This window comes from Phaethon aethereus (genome assembly GCF_964289735.1).
Source record: "Phaethon aethereus genome assembly, chromosome: 2".
Lineage (NCBI taxonomy): Eukaryota > Metazoa > Chordata > Aves > Phaethontiformes > Phaethontidae > Phaethon > Phaethon aethereus.
This window is the reverse complement of record NC_138582.1, coordinates 17,274,691-17,292,183: the sequence shown is the minus strand read 5'-3', so window position 1 is coordinate 17,292,183 and position 17,493 is coordinate 17,274,691.

Below are 17,493 nucleotides of genomic sequence, written 5' to 3'. Positions count from 1 at the left end.
GTTTTTGTGGGGTTTTGGGTTTTTTTTCACTCTTTCTTTTGAATTCCAGACTAGTCCACAGAATGAAAAAACCCAAGCCATCTGTCTGTTCTGTAATCACTTCATTCCCACCAAGTGGGAAACAATCTCCAGGTACTTTTGTGATGCTCTGTTGTTAACTCTGAGGTTAGGAAGTTGTTCTGCCATTTTTAGAAGCTACCTCTGTAAGTGGAAATTGCATTTACTCTCTAATGTTTCCGCTGTTATTTTGGATAGCAACTATGGCAATTTACACGTGGATGTTTAATTTCTCACCAAAATGTGCAGTAATAGATTTTTAATTTGCTTGACACAAAGTTGCTTAATCCATGAGTTTTACATAGTTTATTTACATTTAGATATTTCTTCTTGTGTACTGCATGGTTCCTCTGATAGGCCAGGTTTTCTCAAAAGTGGTAAGTGACATATAAAAATCTGATGGATACACTATTGGAATGCAAGTAAGTTCACTTCCATACGTCATATACAGTTTAATTAGGAGTGACTAATGGTTATTAAGTACTATGAAAAATGAGTGGTAAACTCTGGATTACAATACACCGATTCTATAGTGATCAGTTTCCTTTCCTTTCCTTTCCTTTCCTTTCCTTTCCTTTCCTTTCCTTTCCTTTCCTTTCCTTTCCTTTCCTTTCCTTTCCTTTCCTTTCCTTTCCTTTCCTTTCCTTTCCTTTCCTTTCCTTTCCTTTCCTTTCCTTTCCTTTCCTTTCCCTTCCCTTCCTTTCCTTTCCCTTCCCTTCCCTTCCCTTCCCTTCCCTTCCCTTCCCTTCCCTTCCCTTCCCTTCCCTTCCCTTCCCTTCCCTTCCCTTCCCTTCCCTTTTAGCTGTATTCAGGATTTACCCCTTGGTGTACCATCTGAGCTGCTGTACAGTTCATCCCCTAAGGGCTGCTAGAAATTTAGCATCTGATTTGGGATTGATGCCACACTTGCAAGGTATTAAAGAGGAAATCAGTGAATATCTTAAGTGTTCTACTCACCAGAAACTTCCCAGCTACTCTGTTTGGCTTCTTCTTTCATGTTTTTAAAACTATCACATGTAAACAGTATATACTGGTTCCAGGTTTTATGTTTTTTGCTTTTTTTTATAAAGAAAATAATTCCAATATCCTTTTTTAATTCCTGGATGCAGACTTAAAAAACAGCTTTTTTCTGCTTTTGAAGTCTTGGTATTCTGAATAAATCTATAGCAATTCCACTAAAAATTATCACCAAATGCCTTGTGGACTCCCGTGTAGGAGTGGAGGCAGGGGGAGAAATATATTCTCGACATTCTTTTTAAAAGAAATTATCTACATGTGGGTGTGAAACACATTTTTAATGCTGCAAAATCTACTCCTTACTAAGGTCCATATTGAGAATGTTGCTGTTAAGAAAATCCAGTGTTTTTTAAGAGAAAAAAAAAAGGAGGAAAGATAAATCACCCAACCTCTAATAAAGCTGAATGCAAAAAGGATGCTAAAGTCATAACCATCCCCAAATTAGGATATATCTAAATATGATTAAAATGATACCTTTTCCTTTGTATTTGTATGGGGCAGAAGGTGCAAGATGATGCCTGGTAGCAGCACGTGGAAGCCGGAAAAACTCTTCAGTACAGCTGCGAACTGCAAGTACAGGAGGGTGTGGGGAGAACAGCTGGAAGCTCAAGAAGAAACAGGGACACCATGAATCACACTTCCTTCCTAGGCTGCTTCTGGAGCAGCAGGGCTCTTTATTATGAGTTTAGAGTAAGCTCTTACTCACCCACTGCTTTTTTTTTCTAATACAGTATCTCACAGTCTCAAGAACTCTCCATAGGAAAACAGCCAAATCTGAAAGAAGAGGATATGAAGGAGGCATGAGAATTGCCTTCAAATATGCAAAGAAGGGAGCAGTCTCCACTGGAGGCTAGGACAGAAAAAAAAATAGGATTAAACTGCAGCAAAGAAAACTGCCGTTAGATACTCAGCAGAACTTTCAACTAAGAACAGTGAATTTCAACAATGGATTACTCAAAAAGAGCTATATTCTGGCATGCTCTAAGAGCCATTTAGACAAGCATCTGACAGTAACGACATGAGTAGTGCTTATGCAGTGTTGGCACAAGGAGATGGACTACATGATCCTTCTGGATTTTTTCCAGCTCTATGAGTCTGTGTGCAAAACAATAGTCACAGCTAATCTGCATCTGCAGGTTTGTTCCTGCCAAAAATAAAGGCTAGAATAAGGTGAATCTGAAAATGCAGCTCTTTATCTAGCTACCTGTGTTGATTCCTGCTGGTGGGGTTTCTGCCCATGTCAAGTATTTGCAAGGTGTCATCCAGGTCACACAGAGGAAAATGATTAGAATTCAGTTTCTCTGCATTGCAGGATCAAGAGCTGAGTCAACTCTGCTGGGATTCAACCCACGTTCCAGGGAGTATCTTTCATATCTTCATATTTTAAATGTCTAACCAAATAAAATTTCTGCTGGGAGATGTACCAGTGTGTGGTCAGATTTTGTTATGCTTCTGTCTGAAACTCATTTACAGGTTTGAGAAATTCCTACACTTTTACCAGCACAGAGCATTTGTTTTGTTGATCTATTTGCTACTTCTTTCCAAGAGCATGCAAATGACCAGGATATCAGTGTTTTTCAAAATTATTTTATCCTCAACATGATTCCTTCGAAATCCGCAAATGCCTTAGATTTATGCCTGCTCAGTATCTGATGATCAATTATTAATTCACTAATGTCTGTAAAGTGCTTTGAAGATGAAAAACATTGCATTGTAGAACTGCTAACTGATGCTTGAATGCTACTATTACTGCTGCTGAAGCTGTTAGAAAATATGCTTGGAACACATCCCCAAAGGCGCATGATGAGGAAAGGTCATCTAGGGCAGCAATTTAAGCAGAAAGGAGTAAATCAGACTGAAAGTCTAGAACTACACTGTTTTTTTAATGCAGAGTCCAAAAGTCATTAAAGTTATAAGACCAGATTCTTTTCTTTAAGCAAGTATGTTTAACTCTTAAAACAGAACAAAAGGGGAAAAAAATCAATACAAAGAATAATTTAAAACAATAAGGTGAAAAGTATTTCCCACTAGCTTCTGGGAAGGCAGGGCACTGTGGTTTCTGTCCTTCACTCCAATTAATTTGTACATGGATCGGGAGCCAAGTTTGAGTGTGAAAGTGCATTTGGATGGAACAGCCCTTTGGGCAGTTGTAGAGAATACAGAGGGATCTCTGATGGCATTCAATCTCTTTGACTATAGATCAATACGGTTTGGGTTTTGCTATAGCACTCGTCTGCTTCTGCTCCAGGAAGATACCTTTTTAACCCTTCATGGCCTTTTGATAGGATGAAGCCAGAACCTTAAGCAAATATCCAAGAAGATCTCAGCAGGTAGGGCTTTGCCTCCAGGCTCTGGCACCTAGCTACTTGCTGTAAGATCAGTGAAGTCTTTATAGTATCCTCTTTGGTTCCCCTCAGGCTCCCCCTCCAGCTGGATTACATCTGAGAGTTGCTCTTCCCTCTGCCTGAGATATGTGCAGAAAGAAGAAGAGGCTTGTATTGATTTTTCACACATCACCCTCCTACCCACACAGACACACAGACCTGATCATCAGATACTTTGGGTGTTTTGCTACACATATGTGGCTGCATTACAAAACTCTGCTCTCTGCTACAGGATTGCAAATGTTGATGACCCAATCTCCTGCCACCTCTGGAGAGCACTACCTTTAAAAAAAGCTTGAAAGAGCTGTTTGGCTCTGATCAGAGACCAGTTGAAGTGATTATACAGAGCTTTGACCCCAAGTGTCAGACTCTTTTATTTGAACAGCAGTCACTGCATGAGCTAAAACTCTACCCTGAGCAGAAGAATTGAGCAGATAAAAACCCCACCAGGGCTGAAACACTTTAGAAATGTGGAAGACAACCCGAGAAGTTTAAACCCAGTGCTTCACTTTGTATCTGCAAGCAATGGAAACCAAAATGGACACCAAAAAAAAAAAAAAAGAAAATTTTAAAAAGTCAAGAGGAAGCTTTATCTCTGACAATAGCTTGTTCTAAAGCACTTGAGGTTTTTGATAGTTTCAGTGTAACTCAGCCAGACAAAGCTAACACTGAAGCTGTAATGCAGGCATTTAAGAACTGCACTCCACATAAAAATAGAATATATGAGTAACACAATTTTAAACAGAGGATACTGGAAGTTGTTGAACAAATAGAGAAGTGACTTGAGCCAATCCCCAATTTTAGGAGGTGGAGTCCTTGATAAGAGGCAAAACACTGAATGGGATCTGGAACGAAACACTCGGAGCACGCCTACTGAAAGATCCAAAATTAACTTTGTAAAAAACAATTCAAATTTGGATAGCAAAGGAAGCCAATCAGCTCAAGCCAAAGCCCACAGACTGTTGTTCAGACATGATGAGTATCACAGGAAATTCAAAATACAAGAAATAGAGTAATCGAGGGTGGAAAGGCAGGAGGCTTTCAGTGCTGGGAGCCTTTAAAATACAGGTCATGAAGCAATGTATGTAAACATGTACACATTCACATGTAAACAGAACAAGTAAAGATAATATTTGATATTACAGTAAAGATGCAGAAAATGAAATTTATTTGCCCAAATGTTCAAGTGCTCACAGAATATACTCTACATGGGCAAAGTCGTTTCTCCTTAAGAGCAAAATATAATATCACCAAACCAGAAGAACAGATTGACAATGGGGCAGGGGGAAGATTATCAGGTGTGATAAACATCATTTCACAGACTACAAGAATCAGTGATGTTAACCCTGTCTTCTGTAAACAAGAACTGATGAAATCATGTATTAGCATGTGGGTGCCCACAGAGTACAGAGAGAGAGGTCTGCCGCCAGGAGCAGCAAGAGCAGGCTGCTGGGCCAGGGCAGGGGAGCTGGCGGCCTGGAGCCACAGCAGGCAGTGAGGTTGGCCAGGCAGTGCCCTCTCCTGCAGAGCAGGTCCATTGGCAGTAACGAGGGTCAGCCACAGTCCAGATCACACACGTGTCCGTAGGGACCAGGCATATTCCAGTTCCAGCCAGGACGTCGAGTAAGGGTCAGGCCCAGAGAGGGACGTGGATAGGCATGGGCATCCCTGCGGCAAAGTCCAGGCACAGACCACGGGAAAATGTCCAAAAGTCTGAGCTCAAATGTAGTTCCCGAGCAAAGCGGGTGTCGTGGTTTAGCCCCAGCCGGCAACTAAGCACCACGCAGATGCTCGCTCACTCCCCTCTCCCCCAGTGTGGTGGGGGAGAGAATTGGGAAAAAACTCGTGGGTTGAGATAAAAACAGTTTAATAGGAAAGGAAGAGAGAAGGAAACAACGATAACAACAATAATAATACTGACAAAGGAATGTACAAGAACAAGTGATGCCCAACACAACGATTGCTCACCACCCGGTGATCGACAGCCCGTCCCCGAGCAGCGATTTCCGCCCCCCGGCCAACTCCAGTTTATGTACTGGGCATGATGTCGTATGGTAGGGAATGTCTCTTTGGCCAGTCTGGGTCAGCTGTCCCGGCTGTGTCCCCTCCCAGCTCCCCGTGCACCCCCAGCCTCCTTGCTAGCAGGCCAGCACGAGAAGTTGGACTGTCCTTGACGGCTCAGCAACAACCCAAAACATCAGCACTTTATTAACAGTTTCTCATCCCAACTCCAAAACATATACTCACGCTAGCTTCTGTGAAGAAAACCAGCTTTATCCTGGCTGAAACCAGGACAGTGGGGAAGCCCCAAAAAGGCATCTCACACCTCTGTCACACATCCACATTACAGCTGCACCATGTGAGATCTGTCCATGATCACAGGCAACTAAACCGCTAGGAGGATGGAGGCTGCAGAGCCTGTTGGTACACTTAGGGCCATGACAGTAATTTGACATCTGTATGTAGTATATGGACTCTTTTTTTTTTTTTTTAAGGAAAACAGATGGGGAAAAATATCTCTTTCAGGAATACACTCAAGTATCATAGTCTAAGTCTAACATCCTACAGTCTACATTCATCAATGAAATTTTCATGCTCTGGAGACATAGCAGTGCTAGTAGTGGAAACAACTGCTAGAGGACTTACTAGAGCATTTCAGAGCTGTCACATCTATGTCACACATCCTCAGCTCCACATATGCTCCATTGTCATATAACAAAGGAGATGTGGCCTGCTGTGCAGACCCCATCCCCCCTACTACTATAGGTATAGCCACACAGAAACTATGACCCAACAGTCAGTCTGTGAATGATGCAGTCTACATGACTTAAACTCAAGTCTACATGACTTGGGTAATAAAGGAAAAAAAAAAAGGGTTTTCCCTTATTACCCAAAGTTGTATTTTATTATTGCTCCCTGGAGCATGTACTAACAAAGATGGGATATAGGTCCAGCTTCACAAAAACTTTGCTTTACCAGAGGAAAGAAACAAGGATTTTCTTATTGTGAAGTTATCTGACACAAAGCTCCAGAATAATATTTTCCCTTTGCCCTGGTCTTTATTTTCCTATGCCAAGATGTGCATGATGCCTGGCCAGCTTCTGACAAACTGACGGTGTTTGACTGAAATTATGAGTACTCAAGCATCACTGGTATCTTTGGGACCATCTCTTGGCTCATGGAAAACAAAAACAATTAACTGGAGGAAAACAAATACTTGATTCTTTACTGTCTAAATGAAAAGTCAGGAGCTGATACAGGAATGGGTTGATTTAGATTGAAGGTCAATCCAATCCAGAGCCCTGTCTCTGACAGTACCAATAGTTCCCCAGAGATAAAAGAGCAAGGACAGGCAAAGCTTACTTGCCCAGTTAATGCACCTGCAGAGATATAAAAATCATGCAGCCACACTTCAGTCAGATTATTTCTAAGAAATCTGGTAGGCTACCTTCAGTGAACCAGCCTGAAGTTGAACCTTGGAAAACCCAGGTTGTTCCAGAGTTTAATCATATTCAAAGACAGATTATTAGTGGAAAGGCATCTGTTTTTCATATTACCGACAGCTGGAGTGTCTGACGGATGAGATGCCAATTATGCCTCTGAATATTTTGCTTCATCCTATTAAAAAATTTGTATTTATTTAGAGCAAGGATTTAAAATCAAGTGTTTTCCTATTGAAAGGTGCTTTGACTATGGTCCCATGACAGTCAAAAGTGTGGTTTGCCCAGTGGCTGTTGCTGAAGCAGTTCCATTTTGCATAACATCTTTAAATAGTAATTGGAGCTGGGACCAAATCTGAGCTTCCCAAGTCACACTACAGAGTCCAAAGAATGAGGGCAGCTAAGCATTATTTGCAGGAAAATTTTGCTCTGAATTTTATACTTCAGGTCAGTCTTTTGCCTAGAAACCCTTAGGAATCTACTGTTTTGCTATATAATCTGTCTGCAGTTACCATATCCATTAGCCAAAAGCACTCATAGGATTTTATAACAGTGCATTAGGACACTGAACACTCAGGAAGAAAATGAAGTTAATGTAACAGCAAATGACTTTCAAAATATTCTCTTCTGTGCCTTTAAATTTCAGACCCTGAAAAGAAAGCAAATGAAAAAAGAAGCACATGAAAGGAGGAGATCAGCCTGTGACTGAAAGTCCAGCTGTGTAAACAAGTTTAGTGACTTCTTTTATCTCTAATTGGTCTTATACACTGATCTTTCTGGTGCCAAAATCACACACTTCACATTAATTCTTCAGTAATATAGCATTATTTCCGGATGGAATTCGTCTGAAATGTCAAATTGATATGTGTCACTTGCAATCTATTAACATTTCAAGTTTTTTCCAGTGAACATCAACAACTGTCTTTATTTATATTACTTCAAATGCTTGAAAAGGAAACGCATTTATACCACTGAAAATGTGAATATAGGCACTAAAATTGTGCTAATAGTGCTATTCACTGCATGAGACATAGAAGATACTCAGCTGGCATAAATTTTTTGGCCAAATTACATTAACTTCAGAGATGCCATGCCAGTTAATATGGTCAAATAATTGGCCTATAGACTTCAGAAGATATCCGTCTCACAAATGCAGAACAGGCTGTTGTCTCTCCTGATAGTTTAGGACTTTTGAGTAATAAGATATTCACATAATTATGTAGACTAGTTTGGAGTAGACACTGCGGTAGACACCAAAAAACTCCAGTTAGACAAAGAAACCATGTGTACTGGCAAATGAACATCAATACTGATAAATGTAAGGTGATGCACACTGGCCATAAAAATAAATTAATGAGGCAACAAGCAAATGAACTGTTGATCCATCTGACACGGGTCAAAGTCACCCATATGTGAGAAATGGGCATCAAAGCAAAATCACAGGCTGTGTGCAGTTGTTATCAGAAAAACAAATATTTTATGTTCCATGGTGTATGTGGCACAATGAAATATATGAGGAAGATTTTGTCAATACAATGATGTAGTATTGCCTGCACAGTTAAAGGGGATTTGATTACATTACACATAGCAATGAAAAATGTATATGAGAAACAATAAACTCCTGTTCTTTAGTCTTTCTATTTCTTCCACAGGTTTATCATATAAAATAAGAAAAGAGTAAATTCAGAAAGAATCATTGAAGTACTTTTTCCTACTACAGATCACTAAGCTGTGATTATATTGCCATATATGTATATGTGTGTGTATATAAAACTTAGATATAACTTAGGTTAATAATAAGACTGGTGACTGGTAAGACAGTCATAACTAATACAAAACCTGGCATTAACCAATAATAAACATTATTTCAAAATGAACCAACCAAACATAATTAATGGCTTAAGATAGTCTCTAATGTTTACAGATCTATATCATAAATAGACTTTTTGCATTTAGTAAGTCCTTCAAAGCAGCCAGTAACTGTGAAAAATAAAATATTACACTAGACTGATGTCAGTTTGATTCATTTTGGAAATTCCTGTTTTGCTGCCAATTGTTTTCTACCAATAGATGGCTAGAGAAGATCCTGAATGTCCTGCTGTAGTCATTCCTGTTTTGAACAGGAGGGCTGGACTAGAGACCTCCAGAGAGGCGTTCCAACATTAATGATTCTTTGATTCTATTATTCAGTGAAAAATTACAAATAATTTTGTAGGACTTATATCGGAAGGAATATTTCTATGCTAAAGGGTACATATGGTTGAAAAATTAAAAAGAAAAACACAACAGTAAACAAAATAGGTGAACCATTTTGTAAGAATTTTGTGAAACACCGGGAGAATTATTTATTCAAAATAATTCTATTTGGGTTACTCTGAAAGAATGTCCATAGCTTGGTAAATTTAGAGCTTAAGTATGCATCATTATCATTAACAAGGTTTCTCCTTTAATTTAGTGGGATAATACAATATGTGTTTCTAGTCTGAACATTTTCACTAAAACAGTTCAAATTTAGTCCATCTGTGTTTATACTAGGACATTAAACCTGCCCAGAACCACTTTTATGCACAAGGTGGTCCGCTAAAGCCAATGTCCATCCTACCAAGTCTTTTCAGCTGCAAAATAAGAAGGTCACATAGATAACATTGAGAAAATCAGACTGTGATTATTCCTGAAATACTCCAAAGAATTGTTCAGGGGAGTGCATGTTGGCAAAGACAATATTTTTTCCAGGGACTGATCAAAAAACTGAAAAGTAGAGATGACTGAGGCCCAACGTCAAGGAGCTTTCTCTGTCATAGTTTAATTTACCAGTTTAGATATAGTTCCAGTGTTTCTACTGATTTTTTTCACAGTAGAGTTGGTTCTTCTAAGAATATGCTTTTGCGGGCCGAGTTAAATGCCATCTTGCCTGGTAGAAGAGGTTTTTAGCCCTGCTTTAATTACTTGTCTTTGATTTCTGTGTTGAAGTAGATTTTTCAGTGGCTTGCAAAAAAATGGGAGAAATTAGACTGCAAGAAAATATTAGCAATTAAGAAGAAGGGAACATAGATGTGAACTTCGTTGATTCATTGAGTTACAAGTGTTAACTGGGATGTAACTGAAGAACTTCTTTCTCCAAAGACGGAGGCCTGCTATGCAAACCGAAAGAAAAGACCTATTTGCAGGCTTCACTTGGGGACCGACCTCTAGAGGGCAACAAAATCATATAAAATGGCAATTCAATAATGACAAGGGCAGTATCAGAATTGCACACTAATCAATTTAGATCATCTTCTCTTTATATCTCAAACCTCTATTTATATAAAACTTAATTCGAAAGACCAGTTTTACAGAATAACATATGTAATGACCAGATACCACCTGTATGGTTACTGTGACCATACTGTACCTTCCATTGACACTCAACAATGGCCATAAAATACATGACCTTCCACTCTAAAAACACAACCTTTAAGCTCTAAATAGATACAAATCTCTACAAGCTCTCAAGTCTTTTATTCTCTGATAACAAAACCACTTTTATGAAGAAGACTAGAATGCCACACTCAGACCTCCAAGCTGTGAGTCTACAGTGGTTCCAGACTGCTAATCCACAAGCTCTTTTTTCAAAGCATTCCTAAAACCCCTCTCTCTGTGTGACTCAGTATGATAATTTTTAAACACATACATATGTGTAAATTAAATTAAAATCTTCCCATAGTTGCTCTCTAAGTATCCCAGTGCCTTTTACCTACTACATCTCCACCTCTCTTAGATGACAGTCCCTTCATGGAAAGGTCATTTGCATTTAATCTTGGAAAGATAAGACATACAGACCACATTCTCCGTGCTTCACTTGTAAATAATGCAAGTCCTACTAACTAAAACAAGGATTAGTCCTCAAAGTTCTTTGATAAATAGGTTATTAATACTCTGGGTACTGTGTTAGCAATAATGTAAGAGCAGAAATGGCATAATGATTATTTCTCTTAGAGCACTCTGAAAAACATTCAATCATTAGCTCCTGCAGCCATTCACTGTGGACTCCAGACTAATACTTTCATTTTCAAATGTCAATTTCTGCTGTTAAATTAAATGAAAATGTGGATCAGAGTGATACATCATCATCTAAAGTAACTCCCGAGGAAATCACTAGAGTAATGCCATTAGTGTTGCCTGCCATTTTCTGAAATGTTTCAGCGTACAAAAGCAGGTTGTTTCAGATGGCTGCCTGCTGCAATCCTTCTTCAGCCAAGGCTGCGAACGCTCAGTCTACCTTTCGCCCAGGGCAGCTTTACAAGATGGTGCTTGGAACTGACGAGAGGATAAAACGCGGCCTGGGCCTGCACATAAGGCGAAGAACAGGTGGAGTTGTAATCCCTCCGCAGAGGCTTCGGTGGCTCAGTTTGCCTGCCTTCCTGAGAAAGACTTAGTTAACTGATGTTTGTACCGCTGTATTGGGCGTCCATGGCAAGGTGTTGGTGGCGGGGCACTGCAGGGGTGGCCTCTGTGGGAAGAGACCAGGGGTTGCCTTGTACCAGACACAGCCAGATCCAGCCGGTTCCAGCCAGCTCCACTGGACCCACTGCAGGACACAGATAAGCCCGTCAGCCAAGATTGTGGCACCTCTGGGACAATGAATTTCAGAAAAGGCAAAATGCTTCATAGCAGTGTGAGGAGTAAGGAAAAAAGGGAGAGAAACAACCCTGCAGACACCAAGTTCAGAGAAGAAGCTGCTCCAGGCATCGGAGCATAGATTCCCCTGCAGCCCATGGAGAAGACCATGGTGAGGCAGGCTGTCCTCCTGGAGCCCATGGAGGACCACACTTGAACAGATATCCACACTGCAGCCCATGGAGAACCTCACACTGAAGCAGGGAAAAAGTGTGAGGAGGAAAGAGCAGCAGAGAAGGACCTTATGGACTAACCAGCATCCCCTCCATTCCCCATCCCTTCTGCACTGCTCAGGGTGAGGGGGAGATGATAGAGGAGTAGTGAATGAAGGATTGAAGTTGAGCCTGGAAAGAACTGGGGTGGGGGGAAGGTGTTGTTTTAATTTGTCTTTCTTCCCCCTATCTTAACCTATTTTTATTCATGATAAATTAAATTAATTTTCCCTAGGTTGAGTCTGTTTTGTCCATGTTGGTAAATGGCAAGTGATCTCCCTGTCTTTATCTCAGTCCACAAGATTTTTGATCTTATTTTCTCCCCTTGTACTCTTGAGATCGGGAAGTAAGAGAATGGCTGGGTGGGTATCTGGCAACCAACCAAGATCAACTCACCACAAAAGCATTGAGAATAACCACAATTTTTCTATGGAAGATCAATATAATTTTACTATATAATATATTTGCTGTGAAGGAAGAGCCATGAACCAGAGAGAAAACTCTGAAAGGTTGCTCTTCTGGCCACCCCTCTGAATTCTCCAGTCAATTTGACTAAGTCTATCTCACAAAATGGTGTGGTTTGAGCCCAAAACTCATATAGGTTTTAAGGACATGGCGTATATGAATGAAGATTTTCAATCTCTCCCTCTCCTTCATATTTCATTAAGACCATAATGCTGTCAGTTGGAGCTGCTAGGCAGTCCCTCCTCTTCAGTTTATCCTGGAATTATCTTGAAGAGAGGCAACAGGATACAGAACAGTTTTGCAACTGGTGCAATACTAAATCTTCTACATATCACCCATAATATCAGTAGGGAAGAAACACAAGCCTTACACAATCCTTTCTGATGAATTGAGAAATTCATGTACTGGTATCTCTCATGGACTTTGCAAAGAGTCCTGAGCTCCCATATAAGAGGATTGTGACTGCAACCTAAGTAGAACATCTCATGCACATTTTGCAGCTGAAGATCAATTATAGGTTTGCTTTAAAACCACTTCAAAGATTTCTAATGTACATCAGTATCATCTTGCTGGAAATTAACCTGAGAAAGCAATGAGAGATTTTCTTAGTTGCATGTACGACCAGACAGACACCATCTCTCAGGAATGCACCTGTATAAATTCTTCCACTGAACTTCACAATCTCAACAGAACCGCACTCACTTATTGAAGCCTTTGGTCCCAGCATCTCCAAGATAATCTGCAAATTCAGGTTAGAGAAGTTCATTCATCCTGTACTAAATGCCAAGCACTGGCAGTTACACATCACCTCTACTCTTAACAAGGACATGAGCCACTTCTAGGACATGTGCAGCAATTTGTACATCGAGCTATATAGAAACCTCTCCAGGGACTTAACAAGAAAATGGAATGTAAAACAGGTGTAAAATTCAACCCAGTAGAGGGCAATAGACCCCAGTGTACATTAACGACACAATAGCCCGTGGTAAAACAGCTGTCTCCAACCTGAACCGTATGGTCTGCAGATAGAGGATAAGTAGATCGGGATGCAAGAAGAGAAAGAGAAGTCAGAATTCTGATAATGTCATTGATAACTCATCCTGGCCCTAAGGAGACAGCTGTTCTCATTTACTCAGTCTGAACCTCCTGAGGTTCAACAAGGCCAAGTGTAGCATCCTGCACCTGGGTACCAGGTTACCCAACTCAGTACCTGGGTCAGGGCAACCCCCAGTATCAATACAGGCAGAGGGATGAAGGGATGGAGAGCAGCCCTGTTGAGAAGGACTTGGGTGTACTGGTGGATGGAAAGCTGGAAATAAGCTGTCAATGTGCACTTGCAGCCCAGAAGGCCAACCATATCCCGGGCTCCATCAAAAGAAACACAGTCAGCAGGTTGATTGCCCCTCTACTGCTCTCTGGTGAGTCCCCACCTGGAGTACTGCATCCTGAGCCCTCAGCATAGGAAAGACATGGACCTGTTGGAGCAGGTCCAGAGGAGGCCGCAAAAATAATCAGAGGGATGGAACACCTCTGCTGTGAGGACAGGCTGAGGGAGTTTGGGTTGTTCAACCTGGAGAAGAGAAGGCTCTGGGGAGACTTTCTTGGAGCCTGCCAGCACTTAAAGGGGGACTTGAATAAGAAAGATGGGGACAGATGTTTTAGCAGGGCCTGTTGCAATAAGACAAGGGGTAACGGTTTTAAACTAAAAGATGGCAGATTTAGACTACATCTAAGGAAGAAATATTTCACAATGAGGGTGGTGAAACAGCGGCCCAGGTTGCTCAGAGAGTTGGTAGATGCCCCATCCCTGGCAACATTCAAGGTCAGGTTTGATGGGGCTCTGAGCAACCTGACCTAGTTGAAATGTCGCTGCTCATTGCAGGCGGGTTGGACTAGATGACCTTTAAAGGTCCCTTCCAATCCAAACTATTCTATGATTCTATGGTTCTGTGATTCTGTGATTCAGTAACCTTCATTCTTCTCCATACTAACTGTCCTGGTTTTGCTGGGATAGAATCACAAAATCAGGTTTCTGTTCAGGAAAGCTCCGTTTCTAAGAACACTGCAGCACTTGTTACTGTGACAACAAAGTTGATAAGACACTGGTTTAATTCATGGCCAGGCGTGGTATGCGGGTCTCCATCGTGATCAAGGCCACTACCAGTCTTGAGATAGGTGCTAAAGCTAGGAGGAACGGAGGCCAAGACAGCTGACCGCGGCCAGTCAGCAGAAGTATTCCATACCATAAACGTCCCGCTTACCCTAAACTGGGGAGTCTGCTGGGAACAGCTCTCTCTCTCAGTGGCTGCCACCCCTGGGGGGTCTCGCCCGTCGCTCCTGAGGCCTCTTCTCCCTTCAGTGGAGCGGTGCTGCTTGCAGCGTTCGCCAAGCAGCGTTTGCTGCCGGGAGCATCCAGCTTGCGACCACTCCATGGGCTGAGTATAACTCTGTGTACTTGATACTGCTTTAGTAGTAGTATTATTTTTATTGTTGTATTCAATCTGTTTCTATTTCAACCCATGAGTTTCCTTTCCTTCCCTGATTTCCCTTTCTTGGCTGAGAGGGAGTTTTCAGGGGATAGAGCCATTGCTGGTGTTTAGCCCAGAGGTGGGCTAAACCAAGACACTAACAAAATTGGTTTCAAATATCATCATGTGGCATAATAGAGACATGGACCTGCTGCAGTGAGTCCTGAGGAGGGCCATGGAGATGATCAGAGGGATGGAACACCTCTCCTGTGAGGACAGGCTGGGAGAGTTGGGGTTTTTCAGCCTGGAGAAGAGAAGGTTCGGGGGAGACCTCGTAGCAGCCTTCCAGTACCTGAAAGGGGGTTACAAGAAAGGTGGAGAGGGAATTTTTACAAGGACATGCAGTGCTAGGACAAGGGATAATGGCTTTAAACTGAAGGAGGATAAATTTAGATTAGATATAAGGAAGAAATTCTTCACTTTGAGGGTGGTGAGGCTGTGGAACAGGTTGCCTAGAGAAGTTGTGGATGCCCCATCCCTGGAAGCGTTCAAGGCCAGGCTGGATGGGGCTTTGAGCAACCTGTTCTAGTGGAAGGTGTCCTTGGCCATGGCAGGGGAGTTGGAACTAGATGACTTTTAAGGTTCCTTCAAACCCAAGCCATTCTACGATTCTATGATAAGATATTATTTAATTTGGTTATAAATACTGGCATTGAGCTGCATCACCTATAAATGGACTAGTGACAGGAATTAAAAAAAACCATCTTTTGTTTGAGTGAAAAGCTTCACTGGGGTAAAAGGGTAAAAGGCTGTGCTGGGATGCCTTGGTTTAGAAAACAGTATTTTTTGCATTTTTTTAATGTTGTTTTGGTAGAGGTAGGAATGTGTATTTTATTTCTAAAAGACAAAACACTAATAGTGTAAAGGTAAATATGAAGGAGCAAAATCTGGCATTCAGGAAATATAAATACAAGATCCTTTCAACTTGCTTTTCAGAATCGAAACAGGAAAAAAAATTAATTTAACAGACAATAATTATTTGAAAGCTTTGACAAAGCACATGGAAAGGTCAGCAGACAATCCTAGGACTTGTTTGAAAGACAGGGTCTTTCTGAGTAACTTTGAAGTAATGCTGATATTGGCTGCATCCACTCTAATGCTGAAGACTGGACTGTAACTGTCAGTAAAGTGACAGTTGTGCTAAAACGTGACAGATCCCTTCCCCGATACACCTCAGAACTGCAGAACTATTGAGCTGGCACTTGGTGCTTTGAAACAGTTATACAACCAGCAAAACCCGGGGAAGAGACTCTGAAAGAAAGACAATTATCATCAGAACAAGGAAAATGAAAGCTAAATAACAGAAATAGAAGTGAAAGCTTTTAAGCAGGGGAAAAAAATGACAGGAGAAGGTGTCAGGGGTAATGCCATTAGCAGTGACAAATCGAAATCATTGATTAAGAAAGTAGTGAAATCAGGGGAGAGAGAAAATGTCTTTGAGCTTTTATTCAGTGGTTTCAAATCTTTCAAAGATTCCTACAACCATTTCTTTCAAATGCAGAAACTACATTAGGGATAATAAAAGCACTGATCAAATCCTTGTCAGTCTATATAATGAGTTAGATCTTTCAGGAGAATTGCCTGTCTGTTGTGATACAAGCTTAATATCTGAATATCAATGATTTACTGTTATTGTTTTGGCTAGATTACAAGACTTAGAAAATGTGATTAGAAGTTGTTATATAAGCAGAAAGTATTTTATGTACATGTGCAGATCAAAAGGCCTGCCTAGACTAGTATTCTGTATCCAGACTTAGTCAACAGCATCTTATATTTCAGAAGATGATGAACTTATGCCTAATCCATTTTCTGGGAAGTCTACCACATTCCAGTCACTCCAATATTATTCTTTCTCCCTCTGAGTCCCTTAAATTCTACAGCAGAAAGAACTGTACTGAAATCAATTGAAGTTTTGCCTTTGACTTCAACAGGACCAGGATTTTTCTGTGTTTCTTTGACAATGTTCACAAAAGGATTGATTGGAATTTAAAAAGCTGAATCCTAGACTCCATTTCTGTGACTCACACTTACCTTCTCAAATAATTCTCTTGTCCAAGAGCCAACCTTACTTCTGGAGTTCCCAGTGCATCCCTCTTCTGTGTGCCTGGCTTTTAGAGTTGAAGTACTTCAGAAAATTGACTGTCTTTATATTTTTTTATTTGTCAGAACTGAACATTCTGTAGGTGCCAAACAAATATTAGGCAAAGTATAACTGCAATAAGAAGATAGCCAATTTTGTAATGAAACACGCTGAGATGCTAGATGGGATTACTTGCCACAAAAATTCTAAGAAATGTTGAAATTGCTGATAAATAGACAAAACAGATTTCTGAGAAACAAACCAATGGCAGCCGTTTTGAAAAGAGAGGGAAAATTACCCATAATTAGAGTGATGCAGTCAATAAACTATTAACCATTTATAGTTGGTGTTCTAGGGTAATATAATGAACTATATAAATGCTAGCTACTTTTTTTCTTTTTTTTTTTTTTAATGCACACAGGAGTTTCACATGTACTCAAAACAGACTTAATGTCCCCAGAAAAACATAAGATTGAGATTTTCAGCTCAAACCAAAGAGTTAGATAACTTCCAGCTAAGTCAGGGTGATGTCATTTATCTTTTTTCAAAATACCTAAGAAAACAATCAAATGTCTTAAATAAGAAGGTGACTGCAGACAGTCATTGCTAGTTTCATCCACTAATGAAGTGAATAGAAGCAATATTTGACATTTC